Genomic DNA, 20,369 nt, shown 5'->3' with positions numbered 1-20,369 from the left:
TTCTTGTTTGTTTTTACTTTTCAGCTCTCATTGTCTTGAAAAGTGAGGGGGAATGATCTGCTACATATTTTAGGAAGGTGATTCTGCTGGTATTGTGAAAGATGCATTGAAGAAATGAGACATGAAGCAGAGAAACTATAGAGGAAGCTATTTTAAACGTTTACACTTAAAATATTGATAGTAGAGATAGGAAGGAGACGACAGTGGTTAGATGCAGTTGCTAGGCAGACCTGACAGAATTTAGCATCTTGACTTATGATGCAATGAGTGAGAGAAAGCAATCAATGATTCCTGGAATCCTAAGCTAAGGCAACAAAGCATTTGCAAATAAGATAAAGAGTTTTGTTTTATTTCTAATCAAAAAGAATAAGAAGCCTATTTAAGTTACATTAAATTAATAAATTATCCTTAGTCGCACCATGATTTGATATATTTTTATACTCATACATTTTAAAAGAATTAAGATCACTCTGTAAAATAATTTAATCTTTGATATCTATTATCAGGATTTTTTTATGTTAAAAGTTTTTTTCTAGTATTTTTAAATGACTATATAGGCTTCCGTCTGGTCATGAACATTCTAGATGTGTTTTGTTTCTTCCTGACCTCCAAGTCTGCAAAGTATTTAATTTGTTAAATTCTGAGCTCAAGAATCAAATCCCCAATACAAAATATCAGGTTGAATAATACCCAGTTGACAACACTGTGTATTTGTGATTTTGATTCTTTGGCCAGAAAAGATCTTCTGAAACCTTACAAATTGCACCATCTTAAAGGTTTTATATCCAGAGATTCTATGCGAATGTTAAATGGGAAGCAAAAATGTCCATAGTCCAGCTGCTGATGAGACCTTCTTTGTGTAAAATTCTCCAGGCTCTGGAATTGAAAACACTGGTGCTCTTCTACAAAAGCAATACTTGGTCTTTCTGTAACTGAACGATACTTAATCAGCATAAGTGAGTGAATAAGTCACTCCATGGTGTCCGACTCTTTGAGAATCCTCCAGGCCAGAATCCTGGAGTGGGTAGCCTTTCCCTTCTCCAGGGGATCTTCCCAACCCAGGGACTGAACCCAGGTCTCCCACACTGCAGGCGGATTCTTTACCAGCTGTGTCACAACAGAAGCCTAATTAATCCGCATGACCTTTATTAAGTGACTGCTGTGAGTGAAGGCCTATGCTAGGTTCTAAGACTGGAGATGAATTGAATACAGACTTTCTTCTCTAAGCCAGTGGAAGAGTTACTTAAGGCGCAGATTCCAAGACCATGCCTCTAAAAATCAGGTTTTAGTAAATCCTGGACTGCAGTTTAGGAATCTATACTTTCAGTAGGCCCTACAGGGATCCTGATGTACATGAGAAATTCTTACAGCCAGTAGGCAGGCTCTGAGTGTACAGTACACCAGCTGTGGGGCCCTGAAAAAGTTCCTTAGTCAATCAAAGCCTTTTCCTCATCTAGAATAATAATTATATACAATAGAGTTGCAAGTTTACCTGAAAACACATATACAATATAGAGTCATAAGTGTTAATTGAAAGTTCTATGTTGCATGAGGCCCAGTGAAATGAAAATACATGGCCCTTGGTAAAGAACAGTAATTTCAAGAGACCAACAGCAGAGAATTAAACCAAGCATGGTGATGGTTTAGTAGCTAAGTTGTGCCCAGCTCTTGCGACCCCATGGACTGTAGCCTGCTAGGCTCCTCTGTCCATGGGATTCTCCAGGCAAGAATACTGGAGTGGGTTGCTGTGGCCTCCTCCAGGGGATCTCCCCAACCCAAGGATGGAACTCGTGCCTCTTGCGTCTCCTGCATTAACAGGTGGACTCTTTACCATTAGCACCATCAGGGAAGCTTACTGAAAAATATACACGAATATAATATGTAAATAAATCCACACACACAGTATATCTACATACATTTGCTCAATACAGCTAATTTTTCTCATTAGGGTCTTATCACCTGTGAAAGTGAGAAAAGATTGCATAAAGGAGGTAATGCTGAGACTGAGGTTGGAAGGAGGGGACCCTGTTTGTACGCGGCCAGGAGGGAAAAATCTAGCGGAGAGAGCAGAAACATAGGCTTAACCAGTACTGCTGCTGGATTGCCCATACCACTTAACTGATAAAAGCAAAAGTAGTGTCTGAAGATTAAGGACGCTAAGGTCATGGGCGTAAAAGACCTTAGGATGCTACAACAGTTCTCCCCAGAGTGAGAAATCAAGGTAGATGCATCGTTTTCTTTGTTTATCCACATTCTGGCTAGGCGGCAGTCAACCACCAGGGGGCGCGATTGATCCCCGTAACCCTTTCTCCGCATCTCTGCTCCTTCCCCAGCAATTGTTTGGTAAGACTTGAGACTGTCCCATAACCCTGGTACTAATTCATATAACCACTGCCCTAGTTGTATTTTATCTTGTTTGTTTTATTTTTAAAATTTAAAATGAAGCACCTGTATTTTTTTTTAAATAGTTTTTATTAAAAAATGCATTTAGTGCTTTCTGCAAACCAACAGTTTTACAGTCACTTTGTCGCTGTGTAGTTGCTAAGTCACATCTGACTCTGAAAGCCCATGGAATAGCCTGCCAGGCTCCTGTCCACGCGATTTTCCGGCAAGAAGACTGGATTTGTTGGCCATTTCCTTCTCCAGGGCATCTTCCCCACCCAAGAGTCGAACCCAAGTTTCCTGCATTGGCAGGCGGATTCTTTACCACTGAACCCCTGGGAAACCCTACAGTCACTATTCATGCATGAAATTTAATTCTCACCACAATCCTATGAGGTGGCTTTTCAGAAACACAGAACAGGTTTCAAAAGTTAAGTCTTTACTTCAGTACCTATTTCCCAAGCCCAGAAGGAAGCACTCATAAATTTTATGTATGCCTTTTCAAATTTTTTTCAACATGAAAAAAGTTTATATGTATGCATGTATTTATATCTAAACCAACATGTAAAATATACATAGCTGGTTTTAATTTTTTTAGAACAGTTAAATTATATGATGTATTGTTTACAATTTGTCTTTTTTTTTAGTGTAATCTATTGATATTAAGAATTTTCTACAGAAGTGCATAATGTTGTTTAGGGGCTAAGTCATATCTGACTCTTTTGTGACCCCACGGACTGTAACCCACCAGGCTCTCTGTCCGTGGGACTTACCAGTCAAGAATACTTTAGTGGGTTGCCATTTCCTTCTCCAGGGGATCTTCTTGACCCAGAGATCGAGCCCGTGTCTCCTGCTTTGCAGGCAGATTCCTTACCCCTGAGCCACCTGGAAAGCCATGAGTGCACATGGATCTACTTTATTTTAAAGCATATGTTGTGTACTGTTCCCTCGTTTGTCCATATAGTTTATCTCTTTGCTATTTCGAGTAATACTACAATGGAAATCATTGTACCTCTTATGTTTGCTGTCTCTTGCCGGCATTTCTTTATGAGGGATTTCCAGAAGTGACATTGCTTTGTCCATAACTGTGCAGGTTCTGGATTTTGACAGTTATCAGCAGAAATGTTTTATTCCTTTCCCTATCTTCTCAGCTGTTTCTTTTTCTTCTTTCCTCATTGAAAGAAATAAGATTCTCCGAAACCTGTTGTGACTGGTGTTTTGAATATAATAAACATGAAATTCACCAGTCACTATTCTTGACCAGATGGAGAACACCCTACAATATACACTCACAGCATGTTTAACTGTCTAATGGACAAGAAGAGTCATCACCCCATTGGAGTATTCCTATCAATTCTGTAATATTTACATACACTGCTATGGAAGAGGCAGCATTGAAGCCATCTTGCTAATGTTATTCTTCTCAATAGAAAAGTGTAGAAAGAGCAAGGAATAAGCAGCTATGATCCCTAGACAAAGTACCAGGAATCTCCTTCATCCTTTTTACCCAGGGACTGTCAGAGTTAGGGTTACAGGAAGAAATGTACTCATCAATTGAAAAACATCATCACTGTGCTATTGTCCTGGGCAAGTATGGTTCAGGCCTCTTGGAGGCCACAAAAAATGAACAGTCTCTAAGGGTATTGTAAGGAATAAAAACAAGTAGGAATTATCTGTAAATAATTACATTTGAAATGAACATGTGAAATCACTTACCCAAGATTACACAGTTGAATAGTGACAGAATTAATGCTGAATCCAGGTCTCAGCTCCTTAGATATATAATAAATATTTGTGAATGAATGAGCTAACTCCTCCCCATGTTCGCCATGGCTACTGCCAATGTATACTGAAAATTAATTTTGCACCAAGATAAATATAAATACAGAGCTTCAGAGACAGAAGAAAGATATCATTTCTAGCTAGAGATATTTTAAAAGCTTAAAATAAATATTTGAATATTGGCCTTAAAAGATGGGAAGGATTTCAGCATTTAGCAACTGGTGGGGGATGGATACTTTTTCCATCTAAAGAGGAGTAGGAACAAACACACTGATATAGAAAAGGACAAATGAGTTTGAAGAATTTTTAATCCACACAAATGGGTTAGACCAAGATTGTCGAGAATCTTAAGTACTAGGGAAGAGTGCTAGAGATTCCAGAGCTCCCGCGGGTTTGAGAAATGCATAGTGACCAGCGTCCTTGTTTGAAATGTGCTGTTCCAGCAATGCTGACTTCAGAATAGTTTTTCAATATTTTATTTTCCTAGGAGGAAAAAAAAAATGCACGTGACAGCAAAATGAATTGCTTTTAAAAATGGCTTTAATTTTCACTTCCTCTTTTTAAAAAGTAGGAAACTTCAGGGGAGTAAGAAATGTGACCCCAAATGTCCAGTTTCAAGAAGGAACAGAATATTAATGGGGAGATTCCAAATCTTAGCCGCCTGTTCAGCAAATCAGACTAAACGCAGGGCTGCCCCATCTGAATATATAGGATTAGCATTGGACTGAGTACATCTGGGGTAACACAGAAATGTTATCAGTGCAGTCAAGAAAAGCTTTCATTTGAAAATTGACACATTGGACAATACTTCCTACATGGCCCTATCATCTGCTTTTGTGCTCAGTCGCTTCAGTCGTGTCCGACTCTTTGTGACCCCATGGACTATAGTCCGCCAGGCTCCTGACCACAGGATTCTCCAGGCAAGAATAGTGGAGTGGGTCGCCATGCCCTCCTCCAGGGGATCCAACTCGCATCTCTTACGTCTCCTCCACTGGCAGCCAGATTCTTCCGCCTGAGAAGCCCAGCCCCATTGTCTGTGTGACAGCAAAGAACTGGCGGGCTTGTTAAGGCGGATCAGCTGTTGCTGAGGAATGAAATAAGTGCAGCGATCAATGCAAAGAAATAGAGAAAAACAACAGAATGGGAAAGACTAGAGATCTCTTCAAGAAAATTAGAGATACCAAGGGAACATTTCATGCAAAGATGGGCTTGATAAAGGACAGAAATGGTATGGACCTAACAGAAGCAGAAGATATCAAGAAGAGGTGGCAAGAATACACAGAAGAACTGTACAAAAAAGATCTTCATGACCCAGGTAATCACAATGGTGTGATCACTGACCTAGAGCCAGACATCCTGGAATGTGAAGTCAAGTGGGCCTTAGAAAGCATCACTACGAACAAAGCTAGTGGAGGTGATGGCATTCTGGTTGAGCTATTTCAAATCCTGAAAGATGATGCTGTGAAAGTGCTGCACTCAATATGCCAGCAAATTTGGAAAACTCAGCAGTGGCCACAGGACTGGAAAAGGTCAAATTTCATTCCAATCCCAAAGAAAGGCAATGCCAAAGAATGCTCAAACTACCACACAATTGCACTCATCTTACATGCTAGTAAAGTAATGCTCAAAATTCTCCAAGCCAGGCTTCAGCAATATGTGAACCGTGAACTTCCTGATGTTCAAGCTGGTTTTAGAAAAGGCAGAGGAACCAGACATCAAATTGCCAACATCTGCTGGATCATGGAAAAAGCAAGAGAGTTCCAGAAAAACATCTATTTCTGCTTTATTGACTATGCCAAAGCCTTTGACTGTGTGGATCACAATAAACTGTGGAAAATTCTGAAAGAGATGGGAATACCAGACCACCTGACCTGCCTCTTGAGAAATCTGTATGCAGGTCAGGAAGCAACAGTTAGAACTGGGCATGGAACAACAGACTGGTTCCAAATAGGAAAGGGAGTATGTCAACACTGTATATTGTCACCCTGCTTGTTTAACTTCTATGCAGAGTACATCATGAGAAACGCTGGGCTGGAAGAAACACAAGCTGGAATCAAGATTGCAGGGAGAAATATCAATAACCTCAGATATGCAGATGACACCACCCTTATGGCAGAAAGTGAAGAGGAACTCAAAGCCTCTTGATGAAAGTGAAAGTGGAGAGTGAAAAAGTTGGCTTAAAGCTCAACATTCAGAAAATGAAGATCATGGCATCTGGATCTTCATGGGAAATAGATGGGGAAGCAGTGGAAACAGTGTCAGACTTTATTTTTTTGGGCTCCAAAATCACTGCAGATGGTGACTGCAGCCATGAAATTAAAAGACGCTTACTCCTTGGAAGGAAAGTTATGACCAACATAGATAGCATATTCAAAAGCAGAGCCATTACTTTGCCAACAAAGGTCTGTCTAGTCAAGGCTATGGTTTTTCCTGTGGTCATGTATGCATGTGAGAGTTGGACTGTGAAGAAGGCTGAGCGCCGAAGAATTGATGCTTTTGAACTGTGGTGTTGGAGAAGACTCTTGAGTCCCTTGGACTGCAAGGAGATCCAACCAGTCCATTCTGAAGGAGATCGGCCCTGGGATTTCTTTGGAAGGAATGATGCTAAAGCTGAAACTCCAGTCCTTTGGCCGCCTGATGCGAAGAGTTGACTCATTGGAAAAGACTCTGATGCTGGGAGGGATTGGGGGCAGGAGGAGAAGGGGACGACAGAGGATGAGATGGCTGGATGGCATCACTGACTTGATGGATGTGAGTCTCAGTGAATTCCGAAAATTGGTGATGGACAGGGAGGCCTGGCATGCTGCGATTCGTGGGGTTGCAAAGAGTCGGACATGACTGAGCGAATGAACTGAACTGAAATGAATGTATTTCACACGTCCTCCCCCCATACCTTCCATGAATTGTGCATTTTATGTCCCTCTTCCTGTGTTTTCCATATGTACAAGCATGACCCGGAAACATATCACACTCCTCCTCACCCAGAACAGAACGTTGACGCTGAGAGCACCATGTGACGTGCTGCAGATGAAAGGATGCTGACCCGGCCGCTTAGGCAGAAGGAACCAGTCTTGATATCAGGGTGTGCCTCCCGTGATGAAGCCAGACCTTAGTCACAGTGCTTTGAGATGATGAATCTATTGCCCATCTCCAAGTTCACCAAGTTATTTCCTATCCAGCCGCGCCTGGAGGGGGAGTTCAGTCTGAGTCATGAAGAGCTTCCATCTACACTAAGGGGTTCAGGCTTTTTTATACATAAAAGCAGCTATCATTTATGATGAGTTAACCAGCATGTTCTGAAATTAGTGATTACATTTCCAAAGAGAAAACATTAAACATTTTGAAGTTTAGATATCTTAACAGAGACTTCATATGAAACGATGACCACACAAGCATAATTCTAATAAGATGCAGAACAGGTTGGTGACAGATTTTGTAAAAGGTGTAAATCAGACCTGAGGGCCAATATCCCAACAGGTGTCGTGGTTTATGCCCTGTGGATGGTCTGTCTCCCGGATGACTGAGGCCTTCAGCCTCATATCTCCATGCCATACCAGGGGTTAATCCCTTGTCTTCTAAGAGCAATAGGTAAATTTTAAAAGGATTCTATTAACTAGAACTAAGTGTGAAAGTCGGAGAAGGCAATGGCACCCCACTCCAGTACTCTTGCCTGGAAAATCCCATGGACGGAGGAGCCTGGTAGGCTGCAGTCCATGGGGTTGCTAAGAGTCGGACACGACTGAGCGACTTCACTTTCACTTTTCACTTTCATGCATTGGAGAAGGCAATGGCAACCCACTCCAGTATTCTTGCCTGGAGAATCCCAGGGATGGGGGAGCCTGGTGGCTGCCGTCTATGGGGTCACACAGAGTCAGACATGACTGAAGCGACTCAGCAGCAGCAGCAGCAGCAGCAAGTGTGAAAGTATAGAGATATAGAAATCTCAGGCTTGATGAAAGAGTATAAACAATGCAAAATTTTTACACTAAATATTATATATACAGCTTCTAATTTTTCCCTCCTCTTCCTCCAAGGTCCAGTTTACAGAGAATTAGCTTCCTCTAAGGGTATGTGACTCTCCTTTACTGGAGGAGAGTTTTCATATGTATGACTAATCCTGGTGCCAGCAGTTCAAGTTGAATAAATATTTCCATTTGAGACTGAGGAAATGGAGCTCTTTTTAAAATGGTTTTTAAGTAACAGAACTGGGCTTAGAATTAGGCTTATCTGTTTCGAAGCTTGGCCTCCTTTTACTGTTATAATTGATTATTTACAAACTATTTTCATATGTGTGATTTGATTTAATTTGCACAGCAATCATGTGAAGACAATGATATTCTGCCCTTTCCCACCCCTTGATGCCAAGCTTCTTAAAAAAGGGTGGTCTCTACTCCTATCTTCTCACTTATTTTCTCAACCCACTTCAGTCTTAGTTCCGACCCCACCATGCCCTCAAAACCACTCTAGTTGCTAAGTCTAATGGGTATATTTTCAGCTTTTTTGTTAGATCTTGGTTTCTAAAACCATTCCCCCGTAAAGGGAACCGACATTCCTTGCAGAAACAGCTATTCTAGGACTGGAGCGAGAAATATACAAGATGAACTTGAACTATCTTGTAAGACCAGAATATGAGGATGTGAAAAATGAAACAAAAGAACCCGAAGTGCTTTGGGGTGTGTTAAAGGAGCTCACAGGAACAGACTGCAGGAGCTCCAGGGGCCAAAGCTGGAGCAATCCGAGCAGCGAATTAAGGGAAGTTATACTGAATTATCATCCAAAATATAAAATAAATATTTTTTAAGACCATCCTGGTCTAAGTAAATGATTGGCTACCTTAATAAATGAGGGAGAATGCTGGGAGTGAGCTCCGCCCGTGGCAAAGGTCATGAGGAAGGAGGCTTGGCATACGCAAAGGCAGGATCGAGCCTCAGGAGTTCCCCTGGAAATTCTCGAGCATCTACCCCCAAAACCAGAGTCTGCCTACTTTCTGCTTTGTGCTCTCACCTACACCTCTGACTTTACGGGGGGCTGTCCCCCACTACCTCTCTCTGAAAAAAGAGTTAGCTTACAGCTCCAGTTAATAATTCCTGGGTGTGACAGTGTTTAACCTACAAACTCCTTTGGAAATCCTCTAGCCTGCCTGGATAGGTTTTTCCGGCCACATGTGATTGTTCAGAGCCTCCCAACTGTGAGAGGCAGGAGATGTTCTAAACTGTCTAAACACAGATTCCTTTGAGTAGTTAAAAGATTGATTAGAAATTGTATTGGTGAAGGGTTTTTCACTTATTGGGCCAATGTTTCCTGCTAAGTCTCCATACTCTTTACCTACTGTGTCCTTGGCAGTGTATTGATTGATATAATGGGTGTATAGAAATGTAAGTAGTAGCCTCAATGTTTGTAACCTTGGACTCTTGAGTTAATTCTTTTTTTGATTGAGCCCACCTCACCTTTGCCCTGTAGGAATGCAGCTTTGTCCAATGCTTTTTGGAGGCTGGTGCCTGACTTTAGAATAATCACCTTTAGAGAAAAATAAGTTCCTTAAAATGTTAACAGGCCTCCTGGCCAGAAGATGATGTAAATCACCTGAACTTTTGCATATGATAAGTTTGAAAGCCTGGCTTCGATTAGAACCAGGAACTGCTGTCCTTGCATGACTCCACCCCTTCCCCCATTATCCTCTATGCATAATTAAGGTATAAAAACTACTTTGGAAAATAAAGTGCGGGCCTTGTTCACTGAAACTTGGTCTCCCCATGTCGCTCTCTCTCTCAAATTCTGGCTGAGTCTCCATCTGGAGCGCGGAACCCACCATGCTTGCTAATTATGCCTGGGCTTCTAAGATCTGACCGGGGAGGCCTCAGTGTCTCCTCTCCTTTGGGAGAACGGAAGGATGCCTGCGGCCTACGTAAGTGGTGCACACTTCTTGCCTTGAAGTTTTATTGGTCTCCCGTGTAAACCAAGCTACTCGGCCTCTTTTCTCCACTAGATTTTCCTACTGAGCTATCCTCATCTTATTACTCTTTATATCTTTGATAAAATATTTAAATAAATAGGTCGCCGACGCCGTCCCCGCTTCGAATACCCTGGATCAGCCGGGGCAGGACCCTGGCAGGAGAAAAGACAAGTCTCCCTTGCAGAATGATTTGTGTAGACACTGCATCCTCAAGGCTGGTGCCATATTTCCCACCTCTTATGCTTGACTTCCAAAGAGGACAGTATGGAAAGAGGAGGCAGGGCCTTTTCGGTGGAGGGGTCTGGCAGACACCACCTCAGCCGGGTGCCCGTGCTGGCACAGGCGGTCATGAACTATGCTGCCAGGAGGCTCCGTTGATAGAATGCGATGGAAGTGGCTCCTCCGGCTTCTGCTTTGCAGGTGGAGGTGCAGAACTCATCTGCAGGGGTGACTGGGGGGTGTGGGGGCAGAGCCCTTCTCCAAGCTTCTGGATTTCAAGCTTCCAACTTTTCCCTCCTCACCCTTTAAGACTCCCCCGGCTCCACCGTCCATCACACCAGGGACTCAAGGCAAAGCAGCAGTGAGTCCCAAAGGAGAGGAGAAGAGAGGAAAGGGTGAAAAACTGTTCCAGGAAACAATGACTGAAAACCCTCAGAATTTGGCAAAAGACACAAGCCTACTGATTCAAGAACTAAACAAACCCCAAATAAGAGGAACCCAATGAAACCCAAGCCAAGATACATCATAGTCAAACTTCCAAAAGACAAACACAAAAATGCCTGAAAGCTGTGATATTCGTGGGGGAAAAGTGATGTGAACAATGGTAAGTTTCTCATTATAAACCATGGTGTTCAGAAGGAAGGGTTGTAACATTGTTTAATGCTAAAGGGAAAGAAATCTTAACCCAGAATTCTGTATACAGTGAAGGCATCTTTCAAGAATGAAGGGTGACTCAAAACAGCCTCAGAAGAATGAAAACTAAGAATTTGTGGCCCATAGACCTACCTTAAAGAATGGCTAAACAAAATTATTGAAACAGAAAGGAAATGATAAAAGAAGGAATCTGGAAACAACAGGAAAAGAACAATAAAATAGGAGGAAAACGTGAGTAAATACAACAGACTTCCTCCTCTTGATTTTCTATATTATAGTTGACAGTTGAAGCAAAAATTAATATTTTTCTGATGTGGTCTTTACTGTATATGGAGGAAATAGTTAAGACAGTTCTATTATAAGTAGGGAAGGTAAGGAGAAGTTTTAAGAGAGAAGATTTATGCAGTTTCTAAAGGAACTAAACATATGCTACCATACAACTCAAACTGCACTTCTAAGCATTATTCCAGATAAACTGAAATTTATTTCTACATAAACACTGACACACAAGTGTCCATATTTACATTATTTACAGGCAGCAGCTTGTATGTATTACATGTATCTCAAGGGAATTAAGCTGAAGTAAAATATCCAATCTCAAAATGTCACATGATATATCATTCTTGTTAAATATTATTCACAAAAATGGCAAAGCTATAGAGAGAACAAATTAGTACTTGCCAGAGGTTCAGAGATGGGCTTCCCAGGTAGCTCAGATGGTAAGGAATCCACCTGCAATGCAAGAGACTTGGGTTCAAACCCTGGGTTGGGAAGATCCCCTGGAGGAGGGCATGGCAACCCACTGCAGTCTTATTGACCTGGAGAATCCCCATGGACAGAGGAGCCTGGCGGGCTACAGTCCACGGGATCACAAGGAGTCATGACTGAGTGGCTAAACTTTACAGCGAGGAGATGGTTGACGGGAAAAGGGTGGACAATGAAGGGGTGGTGCGCTGGAGGTCTTCAGATGACGAGGGAGCTCCGTACCGTGATTGTGGTGGTGCCTGCACCAATCTACGCATGGGATAAAGTAACAGAACTACACACGTGCAGAGGATCGATGTCAATTGTCTAATGCTAACATTACAGCCATGAAGATGTAACCCCTGGTGGAACCTGAGTGAAGAGGACTTAGGACCTCTCTGTACGATTTTTGCAACTTCCTAGGGAATCTATAATTATTTCAAGATAAAAAGCTTTAAAAAGTATGGCAAAACCAATACAATATTGTAATTAACCTCCAATTAAAATAAATAAATTTCAATTAAAAATTTATCCCATATTGTTGTATCCACATGGTAGTAACAGTAATAATAACTCATAAAACCTCTTCTAACATCTGAAGCCTATGATCACAGGAAATGAAAAATTAGTGTTTAATTATATGTGTAGAGAGTTATAGAGAGACATAAAAGACTTTCAACATAAAGACATAAACGCTATATTAGTGTAAAAATTTCATCAGCGAATTGAAGTAGATATAACATTTCTAGGAAAAAAAAGAACAACATAATTTCTTTCTGTTTATGTATTTGTAATTGAGTAGTGGTGGTGTCTTAGTGAGCTTGAGTTTCTATAACAAAATGGCACAGACTTGGTGACTTGAATAATTGGACTTTAATTTCCTACAGTTGTGGAGGCACGGAAGTCCAAAATTAAGGTGCCATCCAATCTGGTCCCCTGGTGAAGGCTCTCTTCCTCACTGTGCCCTCACACAGCAGGAGAGAGAGCAAGATGCCGGGTGGCTGTCCTTAGAAGAGCACTGACCCAATCATGCAGGCTGCACCATCGGGACTTCACTTGAACCTAATTAACAGCCTCAGTGGCCCCAAGTCCACATACCATCACACTGGGGCTGGGGCTTCAACATGAATTTTTTGTTGATTAGTCACCCAGTCGTGTCTGACTCTTTGCAACCCCATGGACTGCAGCACACCTGGCCTCCCTGTCCCTCACCATATCCCAGTTTGCCCAAGTTCATGCTTATTGCATCAGTGATGTAGTCCAGCCATCTCATCCTCTGATGCCCTCTTCTCCTTCTGCCCTCAATCTTTCCCAGCATCAAGGACTTTTCCAATGAGTAATCTGTTTGCATCAGATGACCAAACTTCCGGAGCTTCAGCTTCAGCTTCAGCATCAATATTTCCAGTGAATATTCAGGGTTGACCTTCCTTGAGGTTGACTGGTTGGATCTCCTTGCAGTCCAAGGGACTCTCAGGAGTCTTCTCCAGCACCACAGTTCAAAGGCATCAGTTCTTTGGTGCTCTGCCTTCTTTAGCTGTAGTCCAGCTCTCACAACCATACCTGACCCCTGGGAAGACCATAGCCTTGACTATATGGACCTTTGCCGGCAGAGTGATGTCTCTGCTTTTCAACATACTGTCTAGGCTTGTCATTGCTTTTCTGCCAAGAAGCAGTCATCTTCTGATTTCACGGCTGCAGTCACTGTGCATAGTGATTTTGGAGCCCAAGGAGAGGAAATCAGTCACTACTTCCACCTTTTCCCCCTCTATTTGCCATGCCGAAATGGGGTCAGATGCCATGATGTTAGTTTTTTTAATATTTAGTCTTAAGCCAGCTCTTCCACCCTCCTCCTTCACCCTCATCAAGAGGCTCTTTAGTTCCTCTTCACTTTCTGCCATTAGAGTGGTATCATCTGCATATCTGCGATTGTTGATGTTTCCCCCGCCTATCTTGATTCCAGCTTGTGACTCATCCAGCCTGGCATTTCTCATGATGTGCTCAGTGTATAGGTTAAACAGGGTGACAGCAGACAGCCCTGCCATACTCCTTTCTCAGTCTTGAACCAATCGGTTGTTCCACACAGGGTTCTAACTGTTGCTTCTTGACCCGCATACAGGTATTCTCATCTTGCTGAGAGCTTTCCAAGTTGGTCATGATCCACACAGTCAAAGGCTTTAGTGTAGTCTATGATACAGAGATATATGTTTTTCTGAAATGCCCTTGCTTTTTCTGTGATCCAGCGAATGTTGGCAGTTTGATCTCTAGTTCCTCTTCCTTTTCTAAACCCAGCCTGAATATTTGGAAGTTCTTGGTTCAAATAATGCTGAAGCCTAGCATGCAAGATTTTAAGCATGACCTTACTAACCTGGAAGATGAGTGCAATTGTCCGGTGGTCAGTACATTTGTTAGTACCACCCTTCTTGGGAATTGGGATAAGGATTGACCTTTTCCAGTCCGTGACCACTGCCGGGTCTTCCAGATTTGCTGACGTAATGAAAGCAAAACCTTGATGACGTCATCCTTTAAGGATTTGAATAGTTCTGCTGGAATTTCATTCAACATGAATTTTAGGAGGACAAAAATCAGCCTATAGCAAGTGAGTATCCAGACACTTCACTGAATAATTTAATTTGACTGATTTAACAGTTTCATTTTAAATACTGACATCTGTGATATACCAGAAATATCTTTGCAGTATTTAAGCTTGCAATAAAAGTTTTTACGTATCAACTTAAAGTAAATGAGCTGGTGCATCGTTTTCAGCAATTGTTTCATGTGGTTCCATGGCAACACTCTTAAGACTTGCTGCCCTACCCCACCTGGGAGGTCACACCCCTGGAAAATTATTGTAGTCAATTGCCCTGACCCCTTGCCTTACAGCCTTGAACCAATTGTCGCTGTTCCTGAACCAGTCCAGGCCTGACACCTTTCATGGCAGTTTCCCAACTCTGCAGCTGCTCTATCACATGTACCTTCTGATCAGGGACTTCCATTGCTCTAAAGCCATCAATAAAATTCTACTTGTTTGAGAGCTTCTAGAAATTTATTGAAATCTCTTTTCCCCTCATTTCACTCTATTGATGAGTGTTTTCCTTTTCATACACCTTGAATATTAATGTGCTTCAGGCAGGGGGTCAAATGGTGCATGACGTGCTCAGACAAAATCCGACCAGAGAAGCCTAAAGGGTTTGTCAAATCCTCTGGCTTTGCCCTGTGCCCGGAGAACCTCAGGGATGGGGGAGCCTGGTGGGCTGCCGTCTATGGGGTCACACAGAGTCGGACACGACTGAAGTGACTTAGCAGCAGCAGCAGCCATGTTAGTAGATGTGTCTTCAGAAAGGACGTGACCACTTTCTTCTGAACCTCTCCTAACTATATTCTTAAAAGAGCTCTCTCTCTTTACCTATCTCACGCCAGAGTGCTTAGGGAATGATGGTCATTTCTCAGCTGCTGCTAATGACACTTAAGTACTTAAAGCTTTTATTCATAGAACAGTTCCACTAACACCAAATTATGGCTCTCTCTAGTGTCTGACCATTTAGCAACTGTTATATTAGCCCAGAATTTGATAGTTATATCACAGGAAAGTTAATTTAGTTAGCTTCGAGATCCTTAAGTAAGTTGGGGGGCAGAAGGAAAAAGAACAACACTAAGTCCAAAAGGAAATATTAAACTATCTTCTGGGAGAAGCTGCTTTGTCTGAATCCAGCATGGAGCCGGGCTCTGGTGGGGGGCTCCCAGCCCGGCCCCTCTCCAGCAATGTGACCTTGGACAAGGCGTGGAACCCCCACAGCCTGATTGCTCTGTGTGAAGTAGCCCTTAAGCACTGACTGGTGGGGAGTCTTGAGTAGAACCATGCGTGTATTGGATGTAATGCCTGACACATGTTGACAACCTCAAGAAAGGTTGGTATTCTTAAAAATTAGTCTTTCTAAAACCTAAACTTTTTGAAATCGTGTCATTTACTCTCACAAGTTTAGGTTCATTCACATGCTTCCCTTGTGGCTCAGCTGGTAAAGAATCTGCCTGCAATGCAGGAGACCTGGGTTTGATCCCGGGTTGGGAAGATCCCCTGGAGAAGGGAAAGGCTCCCCACTCTAGTATGCTGGCCTGGAGAATTCCATGGACTGTATAGTCCACGGGGTCACAAGGAGTTGGACATGACTGAGCGAATTTGACTTCACTTCACTTCATGATTTTCACAGGTGCCGATGTCAGAGTTATAGAAGAAAACATTTGGAAGGGGCTCAATGAGAAAGTTTGTCTAGACCATGAGTGGGAGAAACATTGACCCAACTGAGGGGACATGGGTCTCGGCTCTGTTACTACTTATAAGCACAAGTATTTGAAACATGAGGAGTTTGAACTAGGTGAGCACCCAGGTGACTTTAAACTCAAACATGACTCAAGTGACCCATTAGAGATTTCATTCCTAACCGCTGGAGGCATGGCCCTGAAGGTTATCAGGATCATAGTCTGGAGAGAACAAGCTGTCTTCCGGGCATATCATCCCCGTCCACCCCAAACCGCCACTCATTATGCAACCGGTGCCTGCGCGCTGGAGGTGAGGAAGGAGACACCTCTCCCCTGCCGTGGTCCAATCTTGAGTTCTCAGTTCGTTTTCCGAACGAAACTATGAGAACTGCCATTATTATCCTGTCTTAAAAACAAGGCCAACTTAAATGAGTTGAAATAAAGCAATTCAATCTCCGCATGCCTTTCTCTTTGCAATGTAGGACCTAGCCTTTCTGTTAACTTTAAAAAAAAAGCACCCGATACACACATGTGCACACACACACACACGTGTGCACACGCCCACATGCGCTGTACAGGCGTGGGCTTGAGTTTTGTTACCTGTGGGCTGACTTCTCACTGACTGTATGCCCCCGTCAGCGTCGGTCTAATAGTCCTCCGCAAATCGGGAATGTTGGCAGCTCCCTTGCATCACAGGTGTGCCATGGGGAACAATTAAATATCTGGAGTCTGCTAAGATTATTAAGTGCTGGCAATTCCCCTCTCAGGTAATAGCTTCTGAGCCATAAAGGGACAGTTAAATAAGCACTTCCATTTTAATATCCTTTTCAGGAGATTAAAAGGATTCTCCAATTCTATACTGTCTAAATTTGGCACTGCTGTTTGGAGGGGTGAAGAAACTTCATAGTTACACAATTTCATGAAGGGATACGTGCCTCCTTCTAAACTTCTTTAGGTAAAGTTTTTCTTGGGATAACTTTTAGAAGTTCAGGTGCCATGTAGGAGACTATTTTCCTGCTGGAAATGCATTCTTGTCCAGGAAGTCCGTGACCCAGGCAGCCAGAATCCAGCGACTGTGCTTCTGAGTGGACAGGTTTATTTTCATCCTGTGAAAGGTGGGTTTGGTCTTTTTCACATTTATCTATCCAGTTTTGGCTGTGTCTGGTCTTAGTCACGGCCTGCGGGATCTTCTGTTGAGGTGCGTGGGCCTCTCTGGCTGTGGCGGGACCTGCTGTGTGTGGACTCTAGTTTCCAGCACACGGACTCTGGTTGAGGCACGGGAGCTTCGTTGCCCTGTCGCATGTGGGATCCGGGTTCTCTGCCCAGGGATGAAGCTCGAGTCCTGTGCATTGCAAGGCAGATTCCTAACCACTGGACCACCGGGGGAAGTCCTGAAAGGTGTTCTGTTTTCAAGCTTAAACTGTGCAGCGGTTGAGTCCCATCGCTGTCAAACCCGAGGACTGTGTCTCATCGCTTAGCTGTCCCTTCCGTCTCTTCCACCTCAGCCTCTCGCTGCCTCTTTCCCTTCCACTCTTAATCACGTTCTCTTCGCTCCCATCTTTAGGAAAAAAACACCAAAACTGGAAGTCCAAAGTTTCTTCAGCCCCTAGGTCTCCATATAGTTACCTTCCGCTGCCCTGTAGTGTGAACTCTTTTAACAAACAAAACGAACAAAACCCCTTTACTTCCCACTCGTTTTAGACACACAGTGGCCAGGTTTCTGCCTTCTGCCCTTTCCCTTCCACAAGCAAATCCCCCTGAACGTGTGTTCACTCTGGCGTTAGAGGGCCTCTTAGTGGCTGCATCCTGAAAACACTTGGCTTTAGCGTCCACCTTGATTTTCCCTGGTGGTTCAGAGGGTAAAGCGTCTGCCTACAATGTGGGAGACCTGGGTTCAATCCTTGGGTTGGGAAGATCTCCTGGAGAAGGAACTGGCAACCCACTCTGGTACTCTTGCTTGGAAAATCCCATGGACAGAGGAGCCTGAGGAGCTATAGTCCATGGGGTCGCAAACAGTCAGACACTACTGAGCAACTTCACCTCACCTTGATTTTCCTGTGGCCTTTGACTTCTTCTTTCTGAAACGTCCTAGAACTCCCTCCTGTGGCTTTCTTCCTCCCGTCTGGTCATTCCTGCTAAGGTTCCATCCAGGGCTTTGAATGTTGGGGTTCCCCAGAGTTCTCAGGATGGAACTCTCGAGGTGCACTTGAAGGTGTGACCTCAAGCACTCCCAAACACCTGCTTCTACCTTTAAACCGCCCCCACCCGCCCCATGCTGCACCCGGTCCCCTGACCGTCTCTGCCCCACCGCTGTCTTCAGGACTCAGATGTCTGGAGCCTGCCTGGGGTCTCCTCCTGGGCATCTGAGCTCACTCTGCCCAAAACCTGCTCCTATTATAACCTGCTCTTCCTCCAACACTCGCATCTCAACAAATGGCTCCAGCTTCTAACTGTTAAAACCAGAAACCGATGTGTCATCCTTGACAACTAAATACAACATAACCTGAGCATTCAGAGAAAGCTTCCAGGATCAGACCGAGTTTGACACACAGCTCTCTCATCTGTTAGCTGTGTCATCATGGCTGAGATTTTTTACCTGTCTGGGCCTCTAGATGCTCGTCTGTAAAATTTCATTAATAATAGTACCTATTATCATCACAGTGTGATTATCATAATTAAATAAAAATGCAGTATAACTTTTGAAAAGCATTTTACTAAAGTGTGCTTCCCTCTTCTGTTTTAATGCCTATTTTGTCTATGTAGATCATAATTCTCCCCTGTCCTTAAAAGGCACTCAGCGTCTCCCAGGGCCTTCGATCTAATTTCCTCATCTTGTCCTTCAGGACCCCGCCTGTTCAGTCTGGGCCCCACCTCCAGCACTCAGCCTCAGGCAAAAGGATGTCCTTGTTCCTGGCTCTCTGCCTCTGGGGCTTTCCATGTGTTCTCCCTTCTGCCTGGAAGCATTCTTTCGCCCCATTCCCAGCCTCTTTTGCTTAGACAGCTCTTACTCATTCTGCAAGTTGCAGCCTGAAGTCACTCCCTAGGAAGTCTGATCCCAGTTCAGTTCAGTTCAGTTCAAGTCGCTCAGTCGTGTCCGACTCTCTGCAACCCCATGGACTGCAGCACGCCAGGCCTCCCTGTCCATCACCAACTCCCGGAGTCTACCCAAACTCATGTCCATGGAGTCAGTGATCCCATCCAGCCATCTCATCAGCGTGATCCCAGACAGGTTTAAACTCCCGGCTCTGAAGCCGCGCACCACCCCGCAATCTACGCAGCCTGTGTGCTGCACTGCAGGGCACCCCAGTGGATCCTTGTCCAGTACTTCCCTTAGCTATGTTTCAACAAAGGAGGCGACTGTGTCTCTCTTACTTCTCCACCTCATTGTTTGGAACATCCTTGGAATATAGGGCTTTGTATTGAAGGAAGAAATCACATAAAGTATGAATCTACGGACGCTTGGGGTTCTGGGAGGGGGATGAGGCTAGAAAGCTCACTCTCTCATAAGAGAAAAAGACCAGAACAGTCTAATTTTTAATAAATAAAGCATTTTAATTTTAAAATGAATATTTTAATTTTATTCCTTTTTATTTTATTTTAATTTTTAACTTTACAATATTGTATCGGTTTAGCCATATATCAACATGAATCCACCACAGGTATACACGTGTTCCCCATCCTGAACCCTCCTCCCTCCTCCCTCCCTGTACCATCCCTCTGGGTCGTCCCAGTGCACCAGCCCCAAGCATCCAGTATCATGCATCGAACCTGGACTGGTGACTCATTTCATATATGATATTATACATGTTTCAATGCCATTCTCCCAAATCTCCCCACCCTCTCCCTTTCCCACAGAGTCCAAAAGACTGTTCTATACATCAGTATCGCTTTTGCTGTCTCGTATACAGGGTTTTTGTTACCATCTTTCTAAATTCCATATATATGCGTTAGTATACTGTATTGGTGTTTTCCTTTCTGGCTTACTTCACTCTGTATAATAGGCTCCAGTTTCATCCACCTCATTAGAACTGATTCAAATGTATTCTTTTTAATGGCCGAGTAATACTCCATTGTGTATATGTACCACAGCTTTCTCATCCATTCATCTGCTGATGGGCATCTAGGTTGCTTCCATGTCCTGGCAATTATAAACAGTGCTGTGATGAACATTGGGGTACACGTGTCTCTTTCCCTTCCGGTTTCCTCAGTGTGTATGCCCAGCAGTGGGATTGCTGGGTCATATTTTAAATACTTAAAACTTTGAATCCTCAGTGATGGGGCTTCGTCACAGATTTCAAAAGTCAGTTTTTAAAGTAGAAAGAAACCTTCAGTTCTGTTTCTCAACTTTGTCAGTCCATAGTCCATCATGAGAAATCAAACC

General features: G+C 43.3%; 1 protein-coding gene across 1 annotated transcript in view; it reads left to right on the top strand.

Moving 5' to 3' along the window:
* The window catches only part of ATP6V0D2 (ATPase H+ transporting V0 subunit d2), a 56,109-nt gene that overhangs the window by 20,721 nt on the left and 15,019 nt on the right, over window positions 1-20,369 (top strand).

The sequence above is a fragment of the Bos taurus genome, chromosome 14, assembly GCF_002263795.3.
Source record: "Bos taurus isolate L1 Dominette 01449 registration number 42190680 breed Hereford chromosome 14, ARS-UCD2.0, whole genome shotgun sequence".
Classification (NCBI taxonomy): Eukaryota; Metazoa; Chordata; class Mammalia; order Artiodactyla; family Bovidae; genus Bos; species Bos taurus.
Note: the sequence above shows the minus strand (reverse complement) of the source record. Positions and strands in the feature narration are given on the sequence as shown.